Source organism: Coturnix japonica, chromosome 2, assembly GCF_054131305.1.
Source record: "Coturnix japonica strain WE chromosome 2, WE-NBRP24, whole genome shotgun sequence".
NCBI lineage: Eukaryota > Metazoa > Chordata > Aves > Galliformes > Phasianidae > Coturnix > Coturnix japonica.
In genome coordinates, this window is record NC_140664.1 from 29104183 (window position 1) to 29129567 (window position 25385).

General features: G+C 44.6%; 1 protein-coding gene across 8 annotated transcripts in view; it reads left to right on the plus strand.

Annotated features, from left to right (window-relative positions):
- Positions 1-21029: 21029 nt before the first annotated feature.
- EYA1 (EYA transcriptional coactivator and phosphatase 1) overlaps positions 21030-25385 on the plus strand; it is a 155698-nt gene continuing 151342 nt past the window's right edge. For 6 of the 8 annotated variants that reach the window (XM_085537296.1, XM_085537303.1, XM_085537307.1 and 3 more), the window contains exon 1: positions 21030-21266. The gene's annotated coding sequence lies outside the window, so the exon portion shown is untranslated. The remainder of the gene's footprint in view (positions 21267-25385) is intronic. The other 2 variants (XM_085537283.1, XM_085537286.1) reach the window with 1 other exon arrangement.

The window sequence follows — 25385 nt, forward strand, 5'->3', positions numbered from 1 at the left end:
CTGGAGGCACCCACCCTGACAAGCACTGGGTGCAGTCTTAGAGGGAAGAGAGGGGCAGTGAGAGACAAAGCAGAGACTTCCTGGCTCCTTTGAAACAGATTTCTCTGCCAATGTTAAAATGACTTCCTCCATGTCCACAGTTTTGCCTCCGCTCCATATTGTGGCATTTCTGGGTGACCAAGTGGCTGACCCTGCTTTGTAGGTAAGCAGTCTGGTCAGAAACCATATGCCCAGTTTCATTAACTAGAGAAAAAAAGGCCCAGCCAAGGGAGGCAATGAGAGCTTGAAAATCTGATCCATCGTACTAATTGGTTTGGAATATTAGCCTTTAGATTGGAAATCCATTTCCTCCTGAATACAGGCAATTTGCTGACAGCTTGGGCAGTACATGTAACCGTGCAGAGCTTGACAGGCCATCCTCAACCCCGATCCCATGTATGCTGGCAAGCACATTCAAAACAGCTACAAGAGCTGGTAACTTCTGAGAGGACGCCTCTGGACACAGATCCATGCCCATTCTCACAAGCATTCCTCCTGACAAAGTTTTAGGATTTGTAATTCAAAAAAGCTACTCACTGCTGACTAATGCATGCCAATTAAGTTCAGCCCATTGAGTCAACAGTTTCCTGTTACCTGTTCCTTCAGGTAGAACAGCGGCTGATACCCCTGCCCTTTCCCAGGCTTCTGTGCAGGGACCTTTCCTGCCCGAAAACAGTGGGGACACCTGTTTTCTGAGCAGGGAAGGCCAGCACCTGAAATCCTAGGAATGGTCCCGCTATTGAAAACAGGGGGCTTGATAAGGCAGCCACTGTGATAGGCAGCGGAAATTTGATGATGAAAGGAGATGCCTAATAGATTAATCTGGTGTGATTTGCCAAAACACAGGGTTTTCTGGAAGATTATCCACACTCGCAATAGGAAGCCCTTTGTTTTGTGAAAGTCCCCACTTATCATGGTATTCTTTATCTCAACAAGAAACATAATGGTTTACTTGTTTACATGCATGGCAGATATATTCAGAGCTGGGCTTAGGAACTGTGAACTCCTTTTCATTTGAAACATTTCCAGCAGGCAGGTTATTAGCTGAGGGGGAACAAGCAGTTGGACACACATAAAATTTAAATCTGCCTTGCTTAGATTGGCAAAAATGAATGTTATTTCATCCACCGGGAAAATGTTTTACTTCCTGCTCAAATACTTTTGGAAGAAAATCACAAGCTCATTTGTAGCCATCATATATGTATGTATATATTTTTTTAGAGTTAAGTGTTATGTCTACAGAAACGTATTTGTTACTGTACACCGGTTATTTTCCACTAATATTAATTATTTTATTAGCTTGTCTTTACTTCTTCAATTTTACTTTGCTTACTATAAAATATGACTGATGGCTTTACATTATTTATACTGAATGTGTGGCTGGAATCTGGCCCTTGATGTACATTGGACAGAACTGCTTTGGTTTCTGGAATTGATTTTTAAATACCTTACACATCCAGGACTGCAGAAATACCAGAGTGCTGTGTTCTTGAACTCTGAAAATAAACAAAAACTGCCATGTTAGAAAACAGTTTTATTACAGTCCTTTTAGGCAATCCTGAACCAACAAAGTTTATCACAGAGCTGAGCATTAAGCTCACTAGATACATGGTATGCACGCCACACAAAAGTGTGCACAGAGGGAGAATGCATTGTACAAGCAAAGCTGAAGCTCTTAAGGCACAGGAGTTTGTGAGGTTATTTTGCTGTGCTCCTAGGCAGTAGCATATTGTATAAAACAGGCTTCAGATTTACAGCACAGATGGCCAGTTTCCATCCTAGGATAAATAAGAGGTGGGGAGCTGCTTCAAACCAGGTTGAAAGAAAAAGAAGATAAGAAAGAAATCTGCAATATTCAATGCCACAGAATTAGTTATGGGGACCTACCTCAGGACTTTGCTGCAGCCAGAACAACAGCAAGGTAGGAAACTACATTAGAAAGAAGAGGGAAATGGGACTGGAAATCTGATAAATCCATCAAAAAGAATAGATCTCCAAAGATTTGTCTGTCTAGACCAGTGGACTGCTACAAATGAGGGTTAGTGGCTCATGCAAATGGATACAGTGTAATGAAAAATTACCATGGAGTAATACTTGGCATAGACAAAGGATTTTATTTTACTTGTAGGACATATTTTATGGTTTATGAAGACATTGGAAATCTACTTTCTGTTTTCTCCTTCCATACTCATAGTTTACATTACTTATTTTACAATGTGTTCAGGCACACATCGTACTTTTTGCTGTCTGCTCCAAACCTTCCTATAGTTCAAACTGTTGTTAAAGCCAAGTGCTGCAATTCAGACTAGTCAGTGCACAGCTGAAACTGAGGAGTGTGGGGAAGGCCTTCAGAATTTGGTTGGAATTAGTGCAAATTCATCACAATTTTTGTAACATCTCTTATTTGGGTTTGAGAGAGCTCCAGATCAGTGCCTGGCTCACAAAGAAGTGCTGCTTGCTGAATGGGTGATTTGTTGAGAGGTGAGGGTTCTGCTAAAGCAAAACATCTTGGAAATGATATGGAGAAAGCCCTGGCACTTCTATACAATGTGCTTTGTCACATGCTACTTCCTTCCACCAAATCCCACTAATTATCATTACAACAGAGTATTGAGAGCAAAAGTGAACAACAAGAAAAATGTTTCTGTGAAAAATCAGTATCATTTTTTGGTGAATGTTCCTTACAGAGAAAGATCTCTTAAAAATGCATGTTTAATGACAATGTAGCAAGCGATGGTTCATCCCTGTATATACACTGGATCTTCAGCACTTCTTGTTTGCTGTTAGAGATGGCTCAGGCAGACTTTTATGCCTGGAAGCTCATGGGTTGCTTTTGTGTTTTATTGCTTTAGTTTTGTCCAGTAAAAGATATCACTTCTTCTTACAAGCCTTGACTTGGTTGTAAACTTAGATCATCCAAGCTACAACAACAACAGGACAAACTCTGCATAGTGCAAATGTAATTTGCAGGGTCAGCATGAAACTGATCCTGGATCTTGGATGAAAAGAGAGCTATATATGTTGTGTCACATCCATAGAGCTGCCAGCACCTGCTAAGAACCTTCAACACAAACTGAAGCCAAAGTGAGCTGAGGTCACGCTTCAGGCACGCCAGCATTAAGTCATTGTGTTCAGAGACCCTGGCTAAATGTAGGGGCAATGTGTACATATTGCAAAACCACCACAGTTCTCTGTCCATCCTCTCTTCCAGCTGCCCTTGGGTCTCCTTCACATAGGATATGTAGAAATGTAGTCTTCTGGCTATATGAAATGATAAAACAAACAAAAAACAACAACAACAAAAAAAAACCAGTTTCTACATTAGGTTAGGTTAGGTACAGAATTTGTATGCATGGTCAGAGTTTAGCTCAACATATTCTTCCAGAGTTTTCAGAAGATGTTAAATACGTCGGTTCTGTGGAGTATGTATTATAACACGTTTTCAGTTTTAATGACCTCCCTAACGGAAAGACAAACATTGCAAAAATCCTTACTGAAAAGAAGGATGACTTTGGCATGTCAGCTCTCCATCAGTAGATCTGAAGCAACAGAACATTTATTGTTTTCAGTTCACCACAGTTTTTAAAAGAAAATCTCGGATTTTTGGCAGCTGAAAATAAGAGCTTTCAATTCAGACAAAAGAATTGTTGTTTCTGGTATTAGTCCAAAGAATTAATACAACATAAAAGGTAATATACTTCTGTCTGTATTTTAATGACGATGAAGTGTGTGTGTACTCTAATTTTGTCCTCCTCCTACGCTATATTTCCCTTCTTTGGTCTTTTTCCCTGCACCACAAGAGGGCATGGTGTGTGGCATTCCATCACTCAAATTTGGCTGAAAGCATTCAGGAATTGATACTGTAGCAAAAAGGTCATCAGACCTATAAATTAGTATGATCTTTGTGCAGAAATTCAAACACTTTCATATTAGAGGGACAGCTTCCATTACCTAGTTTGGTGTCCAGCATACCGTAGAAATAAATGCAGCTGCTTCATTTTGGAGCCAGTAGACAATTCCCATCATCAGTAGCAGAGACAACTGTTTGATCCATTCTATCTGCTTGTCCTCTCTATGCGTCCCTCCTCTTTCCTAACCCTGACCTATCTGTCCTGTCCACAGCTCTTCACTATCTATGAAACATGATGGAATTATTTTCAGTTATTCTCTGGGGAGGAATCACCTTCCCAGTTTCAGCCTTGCAAATCTCTTCAATTGAAGCCAAATCACCACTGGAAAATGTTTTCACTCTCTTTTCTATCCTTCTGTGCAACACACAAGGCAGAAGGATCTTGATTGTCTTCTGCCAGGTCAAACAAAGACTGTCTGGGTGGAATGAGTATTCCTGTTGCCATCCTTCTCTCCCACACAAATGATGATCATTTATAGCAATTTACAATAATACAGCTTTGGAAAATATATATTGGAGGAGGAAGAGTTGTTTTAAGAGCTATGTGGAATTTTCAACATAAAACTAAGAAAAGCACAGGCAATTTTTAGTGGTAAAATATTTAAATCCCTGCATATTTGACAGATTATTCCATGTGAATGATAATGATTTGTTGTAAATGTCACCATAGCAGCTACATATAAATATATTCAGTCTAGTCTGCACTTCAGAATAAAGAGAGGTTTATCTTTATTACCTGGTATGCTACCAGGAATAGAAACATCCCTGTATACTTGAGAAAGGAGAACCAAAGTTCGCTTTTCTCTCTCTCTCTCTCTTTTTTTTTCCTTTCCTTTCATTTGAACAGTGAGAAAATTGTAATGAGTCCCAGCCAGAAAATGTTGGCAATTGCACACTGGATAGACTGGAGAAGTGAAATCTGAGAATCCCAGAGGCAAAAAAGAAGGATGCTGTCAGGAACAGAAACTCAGATTTGGTAGCCACCCTCATAGAGATGGTGAAAACAAAGCTGTAAGAAGGAACAAAGTTGCCAAGGGATGAGCTGAAAAGGGAGAATGGGAGCAATGAAAAAATAAAGCCTTCAAAAGGCTCTTAAAGGTAGAGGAAAGAGACACAACAAAAGGAGCAGAGAATGTAAGAAAGAAGGATGTATGGGGCAGCTCCAGGAGCATTAAGAGATCAGATGTGGAAGCCATTCAGGTGTCCAAAGGAGCCGGTGAACATAGAAAAGAGGTGGTGCAGAAGCAGTAAGATAAATTCTGTTGGAGAAGGTGGCAGTTACATCAGTGAAAGAACTGCAGGACAGCTGGGACAGTGGAAAGCCTATCAAAGGGTAATGCCTGAGGCAAGCAGCAAAGAGGAGGAGGAAAATGGCAGACCCTTGAGACAGCCTAGTTCCTTCATCACTTCAGCTATTTACACCATCCATTCAAAGGCATTTTAATGTAGTGTCTGAGCCAGGGCTAGAGCCTCTCCAGCCTCCCATAGAGCCAGCAGAGAGGCTGCACTGTTCAGCACATGCTCTTTTTCTTGCTTTCCCTCTGGAAGATGCACTTTTTCTCTCCCTGGTCTGCACAAAGGCCCTAAGGAGTTCAATGCACTACAGGTCAGCTCTACCACTAGATCTCCCAAGCTAGCCTCAGATTTCTTCTGCTAAAAACGTACTGGTAAAGGTAGTTTAAAAGCTTAGCCCTGTATGTATACCAGGAACACTTCTTTTTTTCTCTCTCTCTCTCTTTTTTTATTATTATTTTTTCCTCTAATCGGTCATTTTTAAAAAGTTTTTCAATATAATTAAAAGCTGTTTGTATGCCAAGAGCTTATAAAGCTGAGTAATGCTGAAAATGCACACACAAAATAATAGGAAGTATTGTAAATCATGCTATGTGATGAAAAAAATTGTACAAAAGTGAAATGTTTTGTCCTTAGAAAGAAGCAAATGTTGTATGCTTCAGTGTGTAAATACCTCAGATCCTGTTTCAATTAAATGCCTTCATTGAAGGAACCATAGCATGAAGATTGACTACCACTATGTACAGAAAGTGATAAATTAACCAAGGATTCTAGTTCATAAACATGAGATTCCATGTCTAGGGAAAAATGAAATAACTGCCTTAGGTACGTTTAAAAAACAAGGTGTTCTGTGAGTACCTAACAGAGCCTGATCTGAGAGTGTATTTTTTGTCTCAGAAATAACCTCTATATGTTATTACTGCACTGACTCTATTCATCTCTGACATCTCTACCTGGTAATTCCTTTTGGCAAGAGAGAACACAGCCTGAAGCCAGCCCTGAGCTATGGGGTTACTGATTTGCTGGCCAATACGCGGCCAGGAGCATTCATCATGCATCCAGATGCTGCCAAGCAAAAGCAGGCTGAATTTGACCAAATGGGGACCAGGTTACCTGGAAGAACAAATGCATTTTCTCTTCTCCTTCCAACCACAGAATTTCATGTAGTTATTGGAGCTTAACAATGTTTGGGAGTTCTCATCCTCTCTCAATTATGTGTCAAATTGACCATTTATTTATTTTTATTTATTTATTGGTGGGGGCAGGAGAGGATGGGGGAGAAAGAAAGAGAAAGAGAGAGAAAACAGGGCTTAAAATGCCATTTGGATTTTTCCAGGCTCCTTATCCTGGAATACTATCAAATGTGATGTGTAGAACAATATCTTTTGTTGTCGTGGTTATTGTTTTTGTTCACTAAAGACACGGAGTAGCAGACATAAATTGATTATTTTTATTTTGATACAGTAACATGCTTTCATACACACCAACAGCTGCATTTTCTTCAGTTCAGAATACATAAACTTTTAGCTCTGCATTTTTGTTCTCCCAGAAGGATGGGCAACACACCAAGGAGTCATTTGGCCAGTGGGGGGTAAGAAAACTTTCCAGCATAGAGATTACTATGGAGATAAACCCACAGCTGTGTGAGGAGTACATTGATAAAATTACATCTGTTTACATCAGCTGAGGATCTCCTACTTATCTGCAGTAATATGTTTCCCAAGACAGCTTAACTGATCTGGACTTAATACTTGATTACATGGTTATTACAAGAACTCTACAATGGCTCATAAGAGAAATGTTTCTGTCCTCCGTTGTCCTATCTAATATATACTCCAGGTCCCACAACTATGGCTGGTCTGCATATTAACAAACTAAACTGAATGTTCTCAGTGGTCTGTACTGCTATTTTCATGCCACTCATCAGCAAAGTTGTTTATAATGAGGAGAGTGGTCCATGGGCATAACTGGCAGTACAAGGGGTGAAGTGAAATTTGAGTTCTATGATGTGCTAATGCCAACATCAAGATGCAGAAGGTCCAGGACAGCTCCCGCTGCTTTCGGTATTCTGATGCCATGGATAAGTATTGATTATTATTTTTGAGAACATTATTTTTTTTTTTTTTTCATACTTTCACACTGTTTTCAGCTTGAATTACTGCATCTTGATTACCAGTTTCTCCTCATCTGGTTGTCACTGAAGAAGTCACAACATAAATTTCTTTGCTCCCAGTGCATGTCAGCCCAGCATTCATCTCATGAGGAAAGATATGGATAACTTAGAAATCTAATCAGCTGAATTTCAGGGGTGATTTTCTCTTGCTGCCCCTCCAAAGCTAGCAATAAAAACACTCCCTACACAGTGTTGGTGCCCACAGTCCCTTATTCTTGTTTTCAAAAATTAATAATAGTGCATCCACTCAGGCCTTGAGATGTCAAGCTTTATTTTCCTTCTTTTTTGTTCTCACAAGAATTGGGGTGGATGTGTGGATAGGGCTGAGATTTTGTTCAGATGAGCTTTTTGCATATATACCATTTCACATTGCAAAGAAATTTAAAATGATACGTCTAGAGAATGAACAACTTCATAGCAAAATAACTGCTTTGTCTGTTCTTAATTTATTATACGTTCGATTGCTTTCTGAATGTATCATATGGACTACTGTACTCCAAACATACTTTGCAGGCATCTACCAACACAATAATCAGTTCTGTTTACATTGCAATCAGACCTAAGTCATGCCTGTAAAGTCATTACATTTTATGTATTTACACGCAGACTTTCTCCCCTCTCTTGCCCCCAGCAGACCACATAAAACACAAGGAATGCTTCCTAAGTCCTGAAAACAAATCTGCACAAGATTCAAAACATCAGAATAAGGCTGCTGCCTGAGTTGGGAGAAGAAATCATAGCTGGAATGAGGAGGTGTTCACCTATGGGCTGGCTCTGGAGGAAAAACTGGTATACTCTACCAGGGCCTTTGAGTGCTGCTAACAGGCAGGATAAGAAATAGGACAGTGAACCTCAAGAATTAATTCCAAGCTCTCTACCAGGCAAAGAAAATTGGGTCATTCATTTTCTAGAGATGGCAAAAGAGAGTAAGTGTTTGCTGCCATTATGTTTTACACTGACAGTGAGCTAACACCTCTGCAGACAAACTTGAAGCTTGAATGTGCAGCTCTGGGAGGAAAAGTTCTGCTACCTGTACGACAAATATCTGCCAGCTGGGTTTCAATGCGCAGGAACTACAACTGCAGCTCTTGGTCTGCATCAACACATTTGCTGTTGCAAGTCTTTCAAAAACAGTAAGTTCTTAATGGGAATGTTTCATGAGATTTGAACAAAGTACCATTTGGAAATATATATTTTTAGGGGTCAAAGATGCGAATTAAATGGAAAACAAAACAAAACATTTTAAGTGTAGCAGACAAAACATATTCTGCACCCCTATTTCTGCTGCAGTGCTGCATGACTGACATGGAAGATCAGATATCTTGCTAGACAGCTCCACAGCAGCCCTATTTGATGACTTGAAAGCTGAAGAAAGCTCACATCACCCCATCAAACACTTCTTCATCTATCAAGAAGACCACAAGATTTGACTTGGTAGTGATTTCAGTAGTGCATTAAAGAGCCTGTGTTGTTTTAAGTACAGGTGGTCCCACTGATTTGATAGAAAGCACTAGGAAGGGGGAAAAAAAAATGAACAGGTGAAGATCATAGGTGTTCACATGTGTGAATTTAGTGAAAATCACACACAGGCTGAATTTAATTGGAAATCTTAACATTGTATTTTCAGGTCTAATAGTGCCTTGCCATGCTAAAAATCAAAATGCAACGGTACAGTGTAAAAAAGGAAAAAAAGCCTTAAGACCAGCACAGTCAGGAGACACATCACCAAAACCTCACACAGAGATATCTGGCATGGGAGTGCTAAAAGAAGTACTTTGCCAAACACTTGTTGGAACAGACAAATGTTTTCACTCAAGTCTATGAAATAAAGGGGGAAAAAGTAAAAACAACGACAAACAGCCCAGGACCTATTATTTGTAGCTGTGCTTTCTCTGCAGACATTGCCTGTCCAAAGGTACCATGCTGATAATCACTTTGAATTTGATTTTCTGCCATTCCCCATTGATGCTGGAGTGCACACAGTGATTTCTGCCTGCATCAAAAAGACTTCAGATGGAAAGTTAATGTAAAGAACTTCAGAACACAGACATCACAAATAGATGATTAATCTACACAAAAACAAAACAAAACAAAACACAGCAGAAGTCCGTTGTAAGATTTTGGGGCTGTTGAGAGCATTCTTGCAAAAAAAAAAAAATTATCGTTCTTACAATGGTAATCGTTCTTCTGTATTCTTGAAACATTCTGACTTAAAATCTCAAAATGCGTTCCTATGTCAGTGACAATCTTAATAGAGCCCAATTAGTTCCACAAGGCACTCTGTGATGCACAAGCCCCTGCCTTGATTGCGGTGAATGGTGGGTATTTCCTGTGTTTAAGTCCACATATGGATCGAGTAAGGCGGTGGCAGAGAGACTACTGTTTTCCTTCACTACATCTTCATTTCTTTTTCACAGGCTAAGCCTTTTTTGTTTTTCCTGGCTCTGTTGTCAAAACACTGACCAGAGTTTTGGCTCATGGTATTGGAATGGGAGGCCAAAACAATCCTCTGGAAACCAGTGTGGCAAAATGTATTTTAGATCTCTACATTCACCGTTCAGCCATGCGAGTGTCTCCGCCCACCGCCCCACTCTGTGGTTCAAAAACAACATGGGTTTGCCCCCAGAATGGCTTGATTTATTTGACAAGCTTTTTCAGGCTGGGTGTATCAACATTTAAACTGCTCTGAGGCTCAGCTTCTTACGTCACGTGTACAGCAAGTAGTAAAACACACGCTCATCATTTTCTGCCTCTATTAAAGCAGACAAGGTGAACACATTGTGTGTTCCGCAGGATTGCTTAGAAAGCTGCCGGTCCCTCCAAAGACGGACCAAGCACAGTGATTTTGCTTCCCCTCTAAACCACATAGCTGGGATCTTTTAAATAATCTTTCTTACAGGCTTTTAGGAAAATAACACCCACCTGCAAGTGCACCTCCTGCTTTGTAAAAAAACCCAATGCAGAACAATACAAATGACACTTTGTAAGAGATTTCTGCCCAAGATGGGGCACAAGCACCTGGTGACACTGCAACTCATTGTCCTGTGCTGTCACATCCAGGGAGGGACCATGGTTTCCCAGAGTTAACTGTTGGAACACAAGCTGCAACTTGGCTGTAAAATCTCCATCAGGACAAGACCCATTTTAACACATGCAATTGGGGAAATTATGGGGGTAGATTAAATAATCTATCCAAGCAGAATCTGATAGTTAGAAGTACTGAGATATCATTCTGCTGAACTCAGAGATGCTACATGATTTATTTCCAACCTCCATTTATATTTACTGGGTACCAGAGCAGAGAGCCGGGCCTCTTTTAGTGTAATTTGTGTGACTGTGATCTACCTAGCATCGACCTACAGACATACGCCTAGGGCTGGGGGTAGGATCCGCTTCCTCCTTAATCAACCTATATATTATTCGTGCAACACTTGACCAAATCTCAGTATCCCACTTGGATTTGCTTCCCAAAGTGGAGGAGGGGGAGAGAAAAAATAAATAAATAAAAGAAGGAATAATAACAATTAAAAAAAAAAAAAGGCATTTTTTTCCCAAGGGGAAATGCAAAACAAACAACACACAAATAAACAAACAAACATTATAGCCGTATAGCTCGGCCTGTTTTTCAGACCTTCTACGGCCCCCTCAGCACAGCGCTTCCCAGCCCCATCGCGCCCGGGGGCAGAGCAGCAATGAGAGCCGTGAGCCGCCCTCGGTCCGCTGCCGACGGACTTCCCGCGGCACCCGGAGGCCTCCGTGGCCCCGATGCAGGGCCGGTGGGGGTGGGCAAGAGAAACGCCAGGCCCCGCTTCAACAAACCCCATAAACCTCAGATGCGAGAGGCAGAGTACGGGGGGAAGAGAGGGGGAAGGGGGGAAGAGGGGAAGAGAGGGGGAATGGAGGAGGAGAGGTTGAAAGCATCGGCGCAAAGAGCACCGTTCTGAGTCCCAGACACCGCAACTTGTTTTACGACTAGCGATCTGTTTAAAGATTTGTCCTGTAAGTACTCGCGATTGGGTTACAAAAGGTTACGTTAATTGTATTAAGCCATAATGACCCATGAAGGATTACAAAGGCTTCGAGAAACAAAAGAAAAACCACGCTTCTTCCTTAAAAAATAAAACGCAAACGATAAGAAAACAAAAGTCCGCAGCACGGCGGAGACGATCCCGGAGGGTGCACGAAGAGAGCGGGGCCCCGACCCCACTGTGCGCCCCTGGGAGAGCGGCCGGGAGCGGTGCGGGGCGGCGGGGCGGAGCGGGGTGGGACGGAAGGCGCAGCTCCCGGTCCGTGGACTCCCTCGGCGGGGCAGGGCTGGCAGAGCGAATTGTCATTCCAAATGAAAAGAAAACACGATTTCTAAGAAGTGTTTAGGAGGGTGCGCTGCGGGGCATATTTTCTTTCTTACTGGCAAGGGTTTGTAACTGGATCCCTGAACATTGCTGAGAACATGAAAACATGAAACAAAAGTATTGATCCAAGAATTCGCAGAAGAAAAGGATCCAAATACACACGGGTTTGTTCGGTGGGTTTTTTAAAGGTTCTATCAGATGTTTACTGGGCGCAGCTCGAGCCCTTGCGTGCACCGTGCAAGCGCGCGTGGGGCAAAGTGTCATTTGTGCGGTTAAATCTGCATTATGCCCGCCTTAATTGCATCAGCTGCCAGAGACATCTAGGAATAATGGCATTAAAGAGGGAAATAGCAATCATCTTCAGAAGGCTGCAGCATAATGGAGGGACCTAATTAATTTAACCTTGCAGTCTTCCATAATGGCTGCACTTTATCATTTCCACAGATGGAGCTTGAAGGAATTAACAATGCCGTTTATCCCAGCTGACATCTCTGACTGTGGTTAGCCAGTGGCACATTTCCCACTTCAAGATGCATTTCTTCACTTGAGGGAAACCAAGGCGAGCTCTGGCAATAGCTGCCGAAACTTGCAGCTGTGACGTGCGTGTGGCATGCTGGAAAACTCCGAGAAAAAGCACGAGATCGGTCTCTTTATGAGCTCATCAAGTGATGCTGGGAGAAAACGGAGTGTTTCCTTGCTTACCTGACCCCAGACGTTTCCAATACTATTTCAGGGTGGGGGTTTTTTGTTGTTGATTGTTTTTTCCTATTATATCCTCTTTTACTATATATTCCTTTTACAGCGTATCCCGCTAATCTTTCACTCTAGATTCACATAATTCAACCCAGCGCCTTTCCAAGACAATTCTCAGTGTTAACAGACTCTGACTTTCTGTGCTCGGGGAAACCTGAGCAGCCCCGAGGTGAGCGCTTCCCCGCCCGCACAGCTCAGCACCACCAGCACTGTTCGCACTGGACGGTTGTTTATTATCTCAGCAAACAATGCATTCTCCGCGTCGATCGCGTCCTACGGTGACACGCACGCACAGCTCGGACTCACACGTGGGTGACATTCGCCTCTCCGCCAAGCCTGACTATGGGAACCCACTCTGTTCCACGTTGCTTACAAGGGAATAAATTGCGGCAGTCAGATGTTCTGCACCTCTGTCTGCACCGCTGGGATACGGAAAGGCAGCGTTCCTTTCGGATGGACATTTGTTGTTACCCCGAATAAGGGGACCGATCCCGGTGGCGGATGAACATCAGCCAGGTGTTCTCTCCGCTCAGTTCCCTCTCCCCCATCCCGTTCTTTAAACGTTTGATGGTGCCCCAAAGATGGGCACAGTTCCCCTTTCTGTGTACCATCGCAATGCCTTAGTGCTCCAAGATACTTCAGTTGCATTTCCTTCTTCTTTCTTCCCTATCCCTCCTCCCCCCCCCGACAAAAACAACGTTTATTGGTATTTGCCACTGGTTGTTACTGATGCTTGATTTTATTTATTTGGGGGGTTTGTTGTAGTTCGTTTGCTGTTGGTTTTAGTTTTCTTTTCTTTCCTTTCCCATCCCTGAACCATTACATAGTCGTCGCCCCAAATGATGACTTGATACCATTCTAACACCCTAACACATCAACTGTCCCTTCTGTTCTTCACGGTGCAACCAAAACAGCGTTAGCATGAAAGAATGGGGTCTGCTGTTGAGATTCTGACTATTATTTACAGCTATACAAATACAATTAAATTAAAAAGAACTAAAGAAAGATCGCAACCTAGGAGCCACCTAGGACTGCTTGCAAAGTGCCAGCTTAGGAGGGTGGGTTGGGATCCCAGCCCCCCGCTTTACTGATCTGGCAAGTATTTCCACCACCAGCCAGCGGCGTGACAGTGGATGCTGACAGTGCGTTGAGCGCTGTGCTGCCACTTCTCTGCGGCCGACGCCGTGCCCGCATTGTGCGTGGAGAGTGCGAGATGCTGACGTGCCCGTGACGCTCAGCCCTCTAACCGGGAGCTGGTTATGTCGCTCTGCTGAACAAAGGAGGCTGCCCGGTTCGAAGCCCTATTAATTGGCCGCCTGCATCGTATGCATAGAAGCATAGAATGGTTTGGGTTGGAAGGAACCTTTAAGATCATCTATCTCCTACCCTCTGCTAGAGGCAGGGACACCTCCTTCTAGACCTGGTATGCATCTTCGTGTGTGTATTCCCCACGGTAAATGGAACATGAGCAAGAATCTGCGTTCCGAGCAGAGGAATTCAGGCTGCGGGCGGTACGCAGCTGAAGGCAGCCCGTGGAGTGAAGCTGAAGGCGCGGGACCGCTGTCTGTGGTGGATGGAAATCTGTGAAATCAGTCAAAATAAGTAAATAAATAAATAGTGAACAAACACGGGCAGCGAAGCCCGCACAGCCCCGCCGGCACCACAGCGGCTGAATGCCGGGAGCACCTGCTCGTTCCGCCGGGCCGCTGCCCCCCGCTCTCCAGCACAGCCCCGCACGGGTCCGACCGAAGAGGAGCCCGGGGAGATCTCAGCGCTGAGTTCGCTCGGGGATCGTGGGTTTTTCTCCTCGACTCGGCTGACGCCGTTGAGGGAATGTGCCCAAATGCAAATACAGCCTCTCCCCATTTCCTATATTTGCTTATTTCTGATGATAGATGCATCTCTAAGAATATATTTGAAGACCGCGCAGTGCCGCTGCCAAAAAGTCAGAATTCCCAGGGGGACCCCAACCCAAACGCTGCCAAAGCCGGGGTTCGAGTTCTGCCCGGAACGCAGAGACACCTTTTCCCTCGTACCCGGCTCGGTGGCTGAGCGTGGAGGGGAAAGGGGCTGGGGGAACGAGGGCTGAGCGCTGCCGGCGGCGGGGCGGTGGCACAACGCTGCCTCCAAGGTTGTCCCCGGAGGGTGAGCTCAGCCTCAGCGCCCGCTCGTAGAGCAGAGATCCCTTAAATCTTCAAATCTCCTATGAAAATTAATAAAAACAGACGAAATCCTAGACAGTCCATAGCAACTGATTTTTATCTACCGTTTTACGCGCTTCATTATCCACCTAAATAGAAAACCCTCGCGATTTAATGTAGTTTACGGAGACCACAGGCATTTTTGGCTTTCCTTCGCCTTTTCGTTCTAGTGCTGGCAACGGGCTGACTTCAGACTTCTCTCAACAGTTGAATAAATCTGGAGGCTGGGATGGGACCAACGAGGGCGAAAATGACTGCACTCCGTGTACTTGTCTTAATGCCTCCTCCAATCCTCTCGGGGAGCCCCACGAATGCCGCATTTCTGCCCATCCCCGCGGGCCCTCGCACTCTGGCACCGCCGCAACCCGACAAAACCGGAGACCTCGGCCGGGAGAGGGGGAAGAGCGGGTTGGCTTTAATCAGCATCGTCAGAGAAACAATCAAGTGTGGATTTGTTTCAGGCCATGTTTACATCAATCAGCATTTTCGTTACAATCTTGTCAACAGTTTTAATTCAAAGCGTGTGTTAAAGCAGGAGAAATTAAACGGCACAAGGAAGCGCGTTATTTTTAGAAAAATATCATTAAGCCCACTGGGGTGGCTGAAATCTTTGGGTTGAAGCAGCAGCTGATGTTTTCTGACCAGCTTTATCAGCAACAAGATGGCTCAGTGCAGTGTCCACAGTGCGGAGAAGCAAACGGTCTCCTCCTCAAGAGTTTTCCCAGCTGTCTCAAATTCCGCGCTATTTGCGCGTCATTTAAACTCTTCGTTTCCGTCATGCGCTGGCAGGAACTGGCACAGTCGGTGTGCGGACAGGGCTGACGCCTCCTGTGCTCGCTGCCCGCCCACGGCCGCGCAGCCTTTGCGCGCGTTGCACTCGCTGTTCCGCCCCGCTCACCGCCCTGCTTTGCGCGCTGCGCGCAACTCGTCTCCCTTGGGGCTGCGGAACCCGCGGTAAACAGCCGGAGCAAGGCGCGGAGAGCCGCTCCTACCTGCGCGCTATTTTTGGCTTCGCTGTTTGCGCGGGGCGGGGGCCGTCCGGCGGCGCGGTGCGTCCCGCCGGCTCTTTTCGCTCTCAGGCATCCCCAGCTCACTTTTCACATCAAATAGGCCATTAACTTTTGATCCTTGCTGCTACATTCCAGGTTTCCCAGTGATGTTTCCTGCACACTGAGCCCCCCTTCGCCCCTCACTTCTGTCCCACTTCACATTTAAACACGAAGCGGTAGATCTGAATTTCTGTCGAAAACGTAATTTTGAACATATGCACTCCTTCATCTCTCTGAGTTTGGCCTCCCACCGAAATGCCTCTCGGAGGAGGGACCGAACATTTCAGATACCCCGGAAGAGAGCTGCGTTTTTTGGCATTTTCCCATCTCGTAGCGAGCGAGCCAGAATGAAACCTATTATCATACCGACTGATGTCTGCGAAGCCATTTCCATAACTTCAAAGCCCGAACGCGTCCATCGGCAATTGCTGCTCTCAGACACTGGAAACATCGAAAGGGACAAAGTCACGTCAGCTGCTCGAGTTTAGGAGACTGTTACGGAGCAGAAATGAATCCGTTTTCAGACGAAAGGTTGTAGGGTGTTGTTTTGTTGTTGTTTGCCTGGTTTTGTTGCATTTGTTTGTTTTGTTGGGAGGGTTGGGGTTGTTTTTGTTTTGAGTTTGAGTTTTTTTTCCCACCCGTTTTGACGTCCCAGTTTTCTCCTGGGCATAAGAACATCCCGACGGCAGTGCTCAAGGAACAGCCCCGAGAGCTGCCCCGACACCATCGAGGTGCTGCAGGAATTCACCTCTGCGATACCCCGGATTGGCCCAGCCCCACCTCGTGTCCTTTGTGCCAAACAAACAAACAAACAGAAACCACAACCCCAAACCCCAATTAAATCAACTGAAGGGCCTCAGGCTGGGAAGTCCCCTCAAAGCACTCAGCGCTCAACTCAACGCCGGGGCGCAGCACAGCCGGTTTCGCGCAGCCCGAGGGCACGGGCGTTGCAACCCCGGCCCCGCAGCACCGCCGGAGCTCTGTGCCACAGAGCCCAGAGCCGGCTTTTTGCCTCTGCCCCACACGTTTCTCTTTGATCGCGGGAGAATATTTCCTTAAAGCTTTCAGCGTTTCCTTCAATTTATTCCTGATGAGTTCTCTGTCTGGAGTAATCCCAGAAGTGTGCGCAGAAGAGGCCCAAACACACCCACAGAAGGTGATAACTTCCCCACACAGTTGAGGACACATACATATATATATATATGTATAATACATATATATATTCCTCTTGATATGTCAGAAACGGGCTGCAATGCCTTCGTATCCTTTTGTTCATTACAACGTTACTCTTCTTTTTTTCTGATCGTTAAAACACATCCATGCCTTGTGGGTTAATATTTACAAGGAGATCCAAGGATGGAAATGCTAAAACCGTTTGAACCTCTCCTTATGAGCATAGTTTTCTCGAATATACCGAGTAATTTTCTTTCATGATCTTCCTGAGGATAGAATAATGATAGATAAGCAAGGTTTAGATCGTAAACAAGACGATTAAGTTACACAGACCGGCCGCTCGGACTGCTAGGAGTTAAACGGAGCCATAACCTTCTCAGGAAAACGAGGCACATTTACAAAGAAGTTTCCCGAGATCCCAGATAAGGCACCTCTGACTAAACCGAGTTTGGGAAATCGCTGTTTCAAATTTGCAGTAGTTGCTCCGTGCCAGGCAGCTTCCACCAGCGTCTCACACAGCACTGATGCACAAAGCTGTGTTTGCAGGACCTTAAACACTCGGGTTGTCAATCGGAACGGTTCAGCCCCATCCGTGTCATTGTTATGCACGCAGGTTTCTAACTTCAGGCCTTTTGCTGTTGAAGAACCACGTCTGAAATTGTGTTCTTAAAGAGACCAAAGCAAACGATATTGTTCCATTTTACATGCAGCCCTCAGTTTGAAGGTCTTCATAAACAGCAGGAAGAGCAGAGACAACTAAAAGCAACAGGGAGCTGAAATTATAATAGGCAATATAATAGGATTTCTTTGATAATTTATAATCCGGTTTGAGGCATTTGTTTCATGAAGGAAAATTCTGTATGTGTACACACTCGTACCTAGCTCCATAAGAGGGCTCATTATAATCACAAGAGCAGCTGCTTGCAACATTGGATCTTAGAAAGCAGTTAAAGATTTCACAGACACTGGGGAAAAAAAAATGCTCAAATCCATTGGAAGTCAGAGGGAGCAGCATCTGCCTCTGAAATGTCTCATCAAAAAAAATCAGAAAGTCTTTCTTTTGCATTTATTTCTACTATTAAAATTTCAGCATGGGACTTTACTTGTAGTCACACCAAGCAGAGGATGACACGAGAATGACATTTCACCAGGCTGTTGGCATGGGCACCCAGGTCCACACTCGTGGCAGTGCCTTTGTTCTGAATGGCAGCATCAGAGCAGCTGGAATCCAGCTCATCCCCAGCCAAAGCTGCTGTATGGAACTGGGGGCAAAAGCATTACTGTTTTCTTTCTGTTACTGAAGGGCACCAACAGACTCTGAGGTAGACAAGAGCGCACTTACTGCATGAGGAGGTCCTATATTTATACTTCTTTCCCAGGACAAAACTTCACTGAAGTAAAACAGTGAATATTTCAGAAACTGAGCGCATGCTCAAGTTGCTTCTAGAAAGTTAAACCACACGATGGACTGAGGGGCAAGGCAAGCAGCTTGCTGCTGTGGGTCTGACACAGAAGGAAAAACATCCAGCTAGGGCACAGTAATGTCCGTGGTAATGAACTCAAATCCTCGAGTCTGTAAAACCACATTGTGTTCTTGAGTGATGAATTTTGTATTTGGATCACTGACTCGGTTGAAAGAAGTGTAAAGACAGCTCCCTACTGGCAAAATATCTGAGGAGGTTACAGAATGCTGTTTATTCCAACTAGTGTCTGGAATAAATTATGTTCCAGAAATTGGCTCCTGATTCTCCCATTTCAGATGAGAACTGTACAGCGTGCTAAGTCCTGATGCTTCCAGCCAAACCAGACCCTTCATTAGGGTTTGCTGTTCATCATACCTGCCAGGAGCTCTTGAGTCTGAAGAGGTGGTTGCTTTGAGGAGTGAAAGAACAACAGAGAGGGAACAGTTCAACTTGGAGCTCCTGTCAGTTTTCAAAGATATTGCAGCTTCAGGACCTGGAGTTAGTCAGTCCAAATAGGTTTTCTTACTATTCCTCCTGAAAGCCTGTTGCTCTATGAGAAGCCCTGACCTGTTTTCAGATAGAGCTGTAGGCTGTATAAGCCACACAATGTTTTGGAGGTTTCTGCCACAGATAAGGGATGACTGCAGCAAGTGAGCTGGCAGCTTTAGGCATGGGGGGAGCACAACTCATTGTTACCCCAGTGGAAACAACACTTGCTGGAAGCTCCTGAGACTGATCTCTAGGAAGTAAGATGGTGACATGAATGCTATTTTAAACATCTTATCTTAAATATTTTGGTCCATAGCCCACATTTATCAGTCACTTACTGTGAACAGTATTTATGCTGATTATTCTACTCTGCACTTAAAAATTACACATGACCTTTCTTACAAACATGAACAACTCAAAAACCTACAGAAGGCCAACAGAAACACTGCTGAGCCATTTCTTAGCAAATGTGAAATGCTCCTTACCATACGGTCCAGGGCAGCTGGAAGGAGGCCCACTCCTTCACTTTGATAAGTGGGCTCACAAGTCTCACGATCGCAGTGTGAATACTCAACCATGTGCTCAGTCAAATCTCAAGAAACTTCTCCATACAGTGTGGAATTTAGGCTGCATCCCATGAGCCCAGGAGAAATCATGTTACAGACATCCCATTCTCCTACTTGCTTCTTGAGATTTCTATTGATCCATTTCATACTCCACCAGAAGGGAGCAGGTGGACCTGTGACTTCATCCTCACTTCTAGTCTTCTAGTCTATGGGCCACTGTTTTACTACCCACAGATTACATCCTCCTCTCAGATGGGTCAGGGCAAACTAACCTGCTTGACCACAGTAAGAAAAAGCTCACCTGAGGCAGCACCTCAGGTGCTGCTTCCTACTATATTCCATTGTCATGGGCCAAGGTAAGTCTGATTACTGAATTTAATGGGAATTAGTAGAACCTTTATTTGATATCTTAAAACTGAGGTGAATTAGAAATAGTTTCATGAAAATTAAGTCTATGCTCTTATAAATAATAACATGGCCTAGTGGGTCCACTTACTTTAAAGAAGAAATCTGCACTTTGTCTCAATTTGTTGGTATGTTTGTGCACAGAGAAGAAACAACTGGGGAGAAACTCCATATCTTAATTGATTCCAATTGATTGAGGTCCTTCGGGACAAACAGTAAGATACTCTTTAATTTCAGTGGCACTGCTGGTGCACCCGTGGCGAAGGAAGATCACTGTGGGGACAGAATCTTACTTTCTCTACAAGTAGAGAGATGCTTTGTACTTTCTGAATTTGGTCCATGGGTGCAAAGAGCTGAAAAAGGAAAATAGATAAAGGGTATGTATGGAATGTAGGTATGTAGGTATGGAAGACAAGGAAGTGCTTGAATTAAGTGTAAGTGCTTGAAGCAATGGCAACTTTGTTACTGTTGTTGTTAGCTTGTCTAGGAGAGCACACATGGTTTAAGAATGAAGGAAGGGAGAATGGAGAATGAAGCCTGGGCTGCAGTGTTCATTCATATTTACAGTACAGGCAGACTGGCAGCAGCTGTGCTCTTCTGTAGTTGACCCTTAAAGGCCATCTAGTCCAACTCCCCTGCAATGAACAGGGACACCTACAGCTACATCAGCCTGGCCTTGAGTGTCTCCAGGGAATGAGTCATCCACCACCACTCTGTGCAGCCTGTTCCAGTGCTTCACCACCCATACCGTAAAAAACTTCTTCCTTACATCCGGTCTAAATCTCCCTCTTTTAGTTTGAAACCATTTCCCCTAATGCTATCATAACAGACCTTAGGTTAGACAAGTAAAGGTGGCAGTTTATGGCTGCCCTGCACCAACCCCCGACCTGAAGCATTTGACACGACACCCCAGAGCCAGGTTTTCTCCCCTCACAGGTAGTGAGGAGAAGATGATGATGAGCACAATTCACACTTAGAGCGAGGTCCCTGTCCCCCCCTCCTCGAATAACAACAACATCAAACCCCCAAAACAAACAAACAAACAAACAAACAAAGCAGAAAACCCCAAACCAAACCGAAAAGCCCTCACGTCCCTTTTAAAAATAAAAAATCAAATAATAACAGAATACGCGGCCAGGCCCGCGGCGCTCTGGGTGCGCCGGACGAGCCGCAGGCGGCCGGGCAGGCGCGGTGCTGCCGCCGGGAGGAGGAGGAGGAGGAGGAGAGGAGGCGGGCGGCAGAGCTGCTCTGCGCTGCGCTGCGCTGCGCTCCGCTGGGGAAGTTTCCCCACCGCCGCCTCCCCCAAACCCCTCCCCGCCCGCCCAGCCCGGCTCCTCGCTACTCACCGCCGCTCCCGGGGCACCGCCGGGCCCGCGCCGCCGCCACGGAGGCCCCGCGGAGTAAGTGCGAACCGAGCCGCGTCGAGCCGGGGCCCGGCGCTGCCCGCCCTCAGGTGCGGGCGGGAGGCGGCAGCTCCGCGGGTGCGAGGCGGGGAGGGGCGGCCGCGGGGGATTGTCGGGGCTCGGGGGCTCGGCTCGGAGCTGCAGAGGTATCCCGGCATGGCCCCGGCGCCGCCGCCTGCCTCCAGGTGAGCTGGAGAAGGAAGGGGCGAGGAGCAGCATCCTCCCGTCTCCTTTCCTTCCGAGAGAGGCGGCGGGGCTGGGCGCACCGGAGGCATCCGCCTGTCCAGCCCGTTGTACCATTCACCTGAGCCCTTCCAAGGATGGGGCTGGTTACGAGGTGATCGCTGTTTGGAACCCAGATTATTTTCTGATGGGAAAACAAACAAACAAACAAAAAAAAACCTGTTCTTCAAATCTGCAGTTCAATAGACTCCTTCCATCACAAACTTTTCTTTAATTATTAATATATATCGTTAAGGTGGTTTTCTTTTGGGCTCTAAGGAACACGGTGCTGCGTTTAAATTGCAAAGAGAGGAGTCGGTCGCATTGACTCTGAGTTGCAAAACGCTTTCATGATTACATATGCACTGGTGAAATGCATTAGGAGTAGCAGCGCTGGACAGTCGCTGCCTTGGAATGCTCACACTTTCCATAGTCTTTTTATAAAACAAAACTAAAGCTGTAAGGAGAGGAATCAGTCATTCAGCGCTGCGAGAAGTATAATTCTCCTCTTCTTCTAAAAAGAAAATGTGGTGTGTGGAAAGTCCCTGTGAAACAATTTCCAGATTAGAGCTGTTTGTTCTCTGCCAAAGGCTGTGTAAGCATGAACTGAAGTGAGTGTAGTTATAGGATCATGGAGCAGCCACGGAGCAGGTAGGCTGTCTGTGGCAGAAAACATGGGGCAGGAGGGCAGTATATATAGAAATGCCCCTACACAAGGGCTGCAGCTCACAGGAGTAGCTACCTTCTGAAGGATGCTCTGGGTACACCCAAACCAAACATCTTGTCCTACTGTAAATTTCAATGTAAGTTAAAACACAAAACTCTTCGTGCTCTTGGACAAACTTGGAAAAAGCACAGATTGCTCTTTATGAAGCTCCCAGGCAATACCCTCTTGCAGAATGTCTAATAGCATCTATAATAACGTGTACAAGTCTTGGAAGCATTGACAAAATCACTGGTTCCCATCAGCTGTGTTGTTTATTGCAGGTTCGATGTTTCGCTTCTGATTTACTTCATTATCTGCACGTAAACTGAGTCATGAAAAGGGCAGGAAGGAATAGGATGTAGCTCGTTGTAAGGCTCTGCCTTGTAAATCCCATCACTGTGTGCAATGTGAGGGGAAGGCTCCTCGGCAGCAGTTTGTACATCTTTGGAGGTCTTTGGAAGAGTTCTTTGAGTCAGCTGGGAGCTGGGGACCTCCTATGTACTCTACACTTAGGGAATCTTGGGTTATTTTTTCTGTGTCTTTCATTCAATGATTTAGGTACAGTATCCATAATATTATTGCTCAAAATAAACTTTCCTTCTAGATTTAGAGAGAGGGAGAGGTATAAAATTAAGAGATAAAGTAGGATTAAGAGGCTTGAGTTTTCCTTCCTTTCTTTTCTACTCTTCAACTTTTGGTGTGCATTTGAAAACAATAATCATCACATAACACTGATTTCTTAAACGTCTGCACGCTTTTAGTGTTCTTTCATATTGTTTAACCTGTTTGTGGCGCAGCATCCCTTCCCACTGCCTTCAAGTTTTAACCCCACTTCATGATCATAGGAACTATAGCAAGAAGTTCACCTTCAGTTTTTATGAACTGGGACAAGATATCCCTGTCTCAGAATGGAAAAGGCATTAGACGAAGGTGTGACCAGATTTGATGGTGTGAGTGAGCTCTTGGGCCATCCTATGGCATGCAGGAAGATTTCCTGCATGGGTATTGAAGGCTGAGGGCTGCCCCATGCCAGCACCCCAGAAAATTCACTGTGCTGAGCTCCTGACCAGTGCAGGTCTGTGTGTCCACAGCTCCCTGTATAACACAGTGAGCTGGGAGGAAGCTCTTTGTAATCAGAAGAAAGGAAACTGTGTGTAAAGTCCTCAAAATCAAGGAGGTCACAGCTGGGTACTTCATACTCTTTTTAAAGCTTTTCCAGCTCCAGGTTGTCTCTTTGTCCTTCCCATGCTGTTTCCATAGCAAGTCACACCTAATGCCACTGGCCTCATTCCTAAAGTTTCTTGCTTACAATTACTGAGGTGTGAGATTTTTATCATCCACACATTGATTAGGACTGTGTAATGTCATGTGAATGAATTCATTGCACTTAGCTTCTAGGTTATGTGGTTCTCCAAGGAAAGAGAAGCACTGTGTTCAGGACGGTAGCATTCCTTGCTTTTTTCCTTTAGTCTGAAATATTTATTGCAGTTTATTTGTAACATTATTAGATAAATGTAACAGCAACTCATATTTTATAGCAATTTTTGGAAATCATTCTATAGCAATGAAAACTATCTGTTGTCTACCACATCCAGGCTGGATGTGGCTCTGGGCAACCTGGTTTAGTGGTTGGTGACCTTGCTTATGACAGAGAGGCTGAAACTAGATGATCATTATGGTGCTTTTCAACTCAGGCCATTCTATGATCCTATGGTTTTTCATGCTCGGCGTTATTGCAGCCAGCACAACTTTAACTGCAGTTTTATTCTAGCTGTGACGGTGAAGAAGTTTGCAAGGGTATTCAGATAAGCAAACTGGTAAGAAGTGTGGCTGTTGTCAAAGGATAGGTCCAGGTTGACTTAATGGCTTAAGTAACTTCAGCTGTGCTTTTTCCTTGTTTTGTTTCGTTCTCTTTCATATATGTCTGTAGAAGCTACTCTTGTTAGTCAGTACAGTTTAGAAACATGGAGAATGGAAACTGAATACTGTTATTAGGCTGAACTTGGTATATTTTTGCTCACCAGGAGCACATAAGGCATCTTTGTGTAGTTCTGTGAGCAGAACCTATTTACCAAGGTTTCTAAGTCTTAAGTTTTCAGTTTTTATGATGTTAAAAATGCTGAGTTATTGAATTCATTTTCGTGGAAACGGTTTGGCAGAAATCAGAGGAACAAAATATTGTGTGTCAAGCAAGAAATATGACGAAGTTGAACAAACCATACTTTACAAATATTTTTTAGCATTGTTTCCCAATGAACTGGGAGTCCTACAGGCAGTCTCGCAATAATAGCTTTCTCTTCCCTTGTAACATTCACACCAATTGCACAAATCTGGCAAAGATTGATTAGTGAGCTTTCAGTTTCCTAAGAAGTGACTGTGGGCTGGAGCAGAGGTTTCTGGCTGGAGCCTCTGCCTCATGGCCAGCATGGGTGGTGACATCCCATGGGCAGTGCCTTCTGCCTCTGGTGCTGTGACAGGGACATGGATCTGCACAGGGGATGGAGTGGGGCCTATGGTCACCTGTGGAGAGGTGAGAGGTGAAGGATGTAGCAGAAGAATTGGAAAAGAAGCTGGCATTGCTGGTAGATAAATACAACATCACGCGTAGTTTCAAGTTAACTTACAGTTAGTAGGCTGTTGGTACCTCTGGTCACCACAGGTCGGGCTTCCAAAGTATTCAGGTGGCTAAAGCTGTGTGCTTGATGTCATTCATAAGGTGCTCGTGGTGCAAATAAAGAAAAGGGTCGAAACGACTGTAGATGCTTAACCTCATGATGTGCTCTAAATGTCCAACTGGACCTCACATTGGCAACTTTGACAGTTCAGTGGTATAGCTTTCTGGTTTTCATGGGCTTAGAGCTGGTCGTGCACGTTCAGTTGGACTTTAACAGAGATTGAAAGAGATCTCATAGATGTGTCCAAATGGAGAAAATAGACTTCTGCCATCTACTAGCAAAACTCACACCTTCTTCAAGTAAAGTGAGAATTTTAGTGCTTGATGATGAGTAGAAGGTTTTGTAGTTGGAAAGCACAAATTCTGGTCTTTGATCTGTTATACAGGTTGCAAATAAGATGTTTCTGGCAGTACATGAAAGTTGTAATTTACCAGTGATCCTGGAGAGACAGGGAACATTTCCCATCATACAGAACACCAAGGTGGGTAAATAAGAAAGCAGCATCCTTAGCCT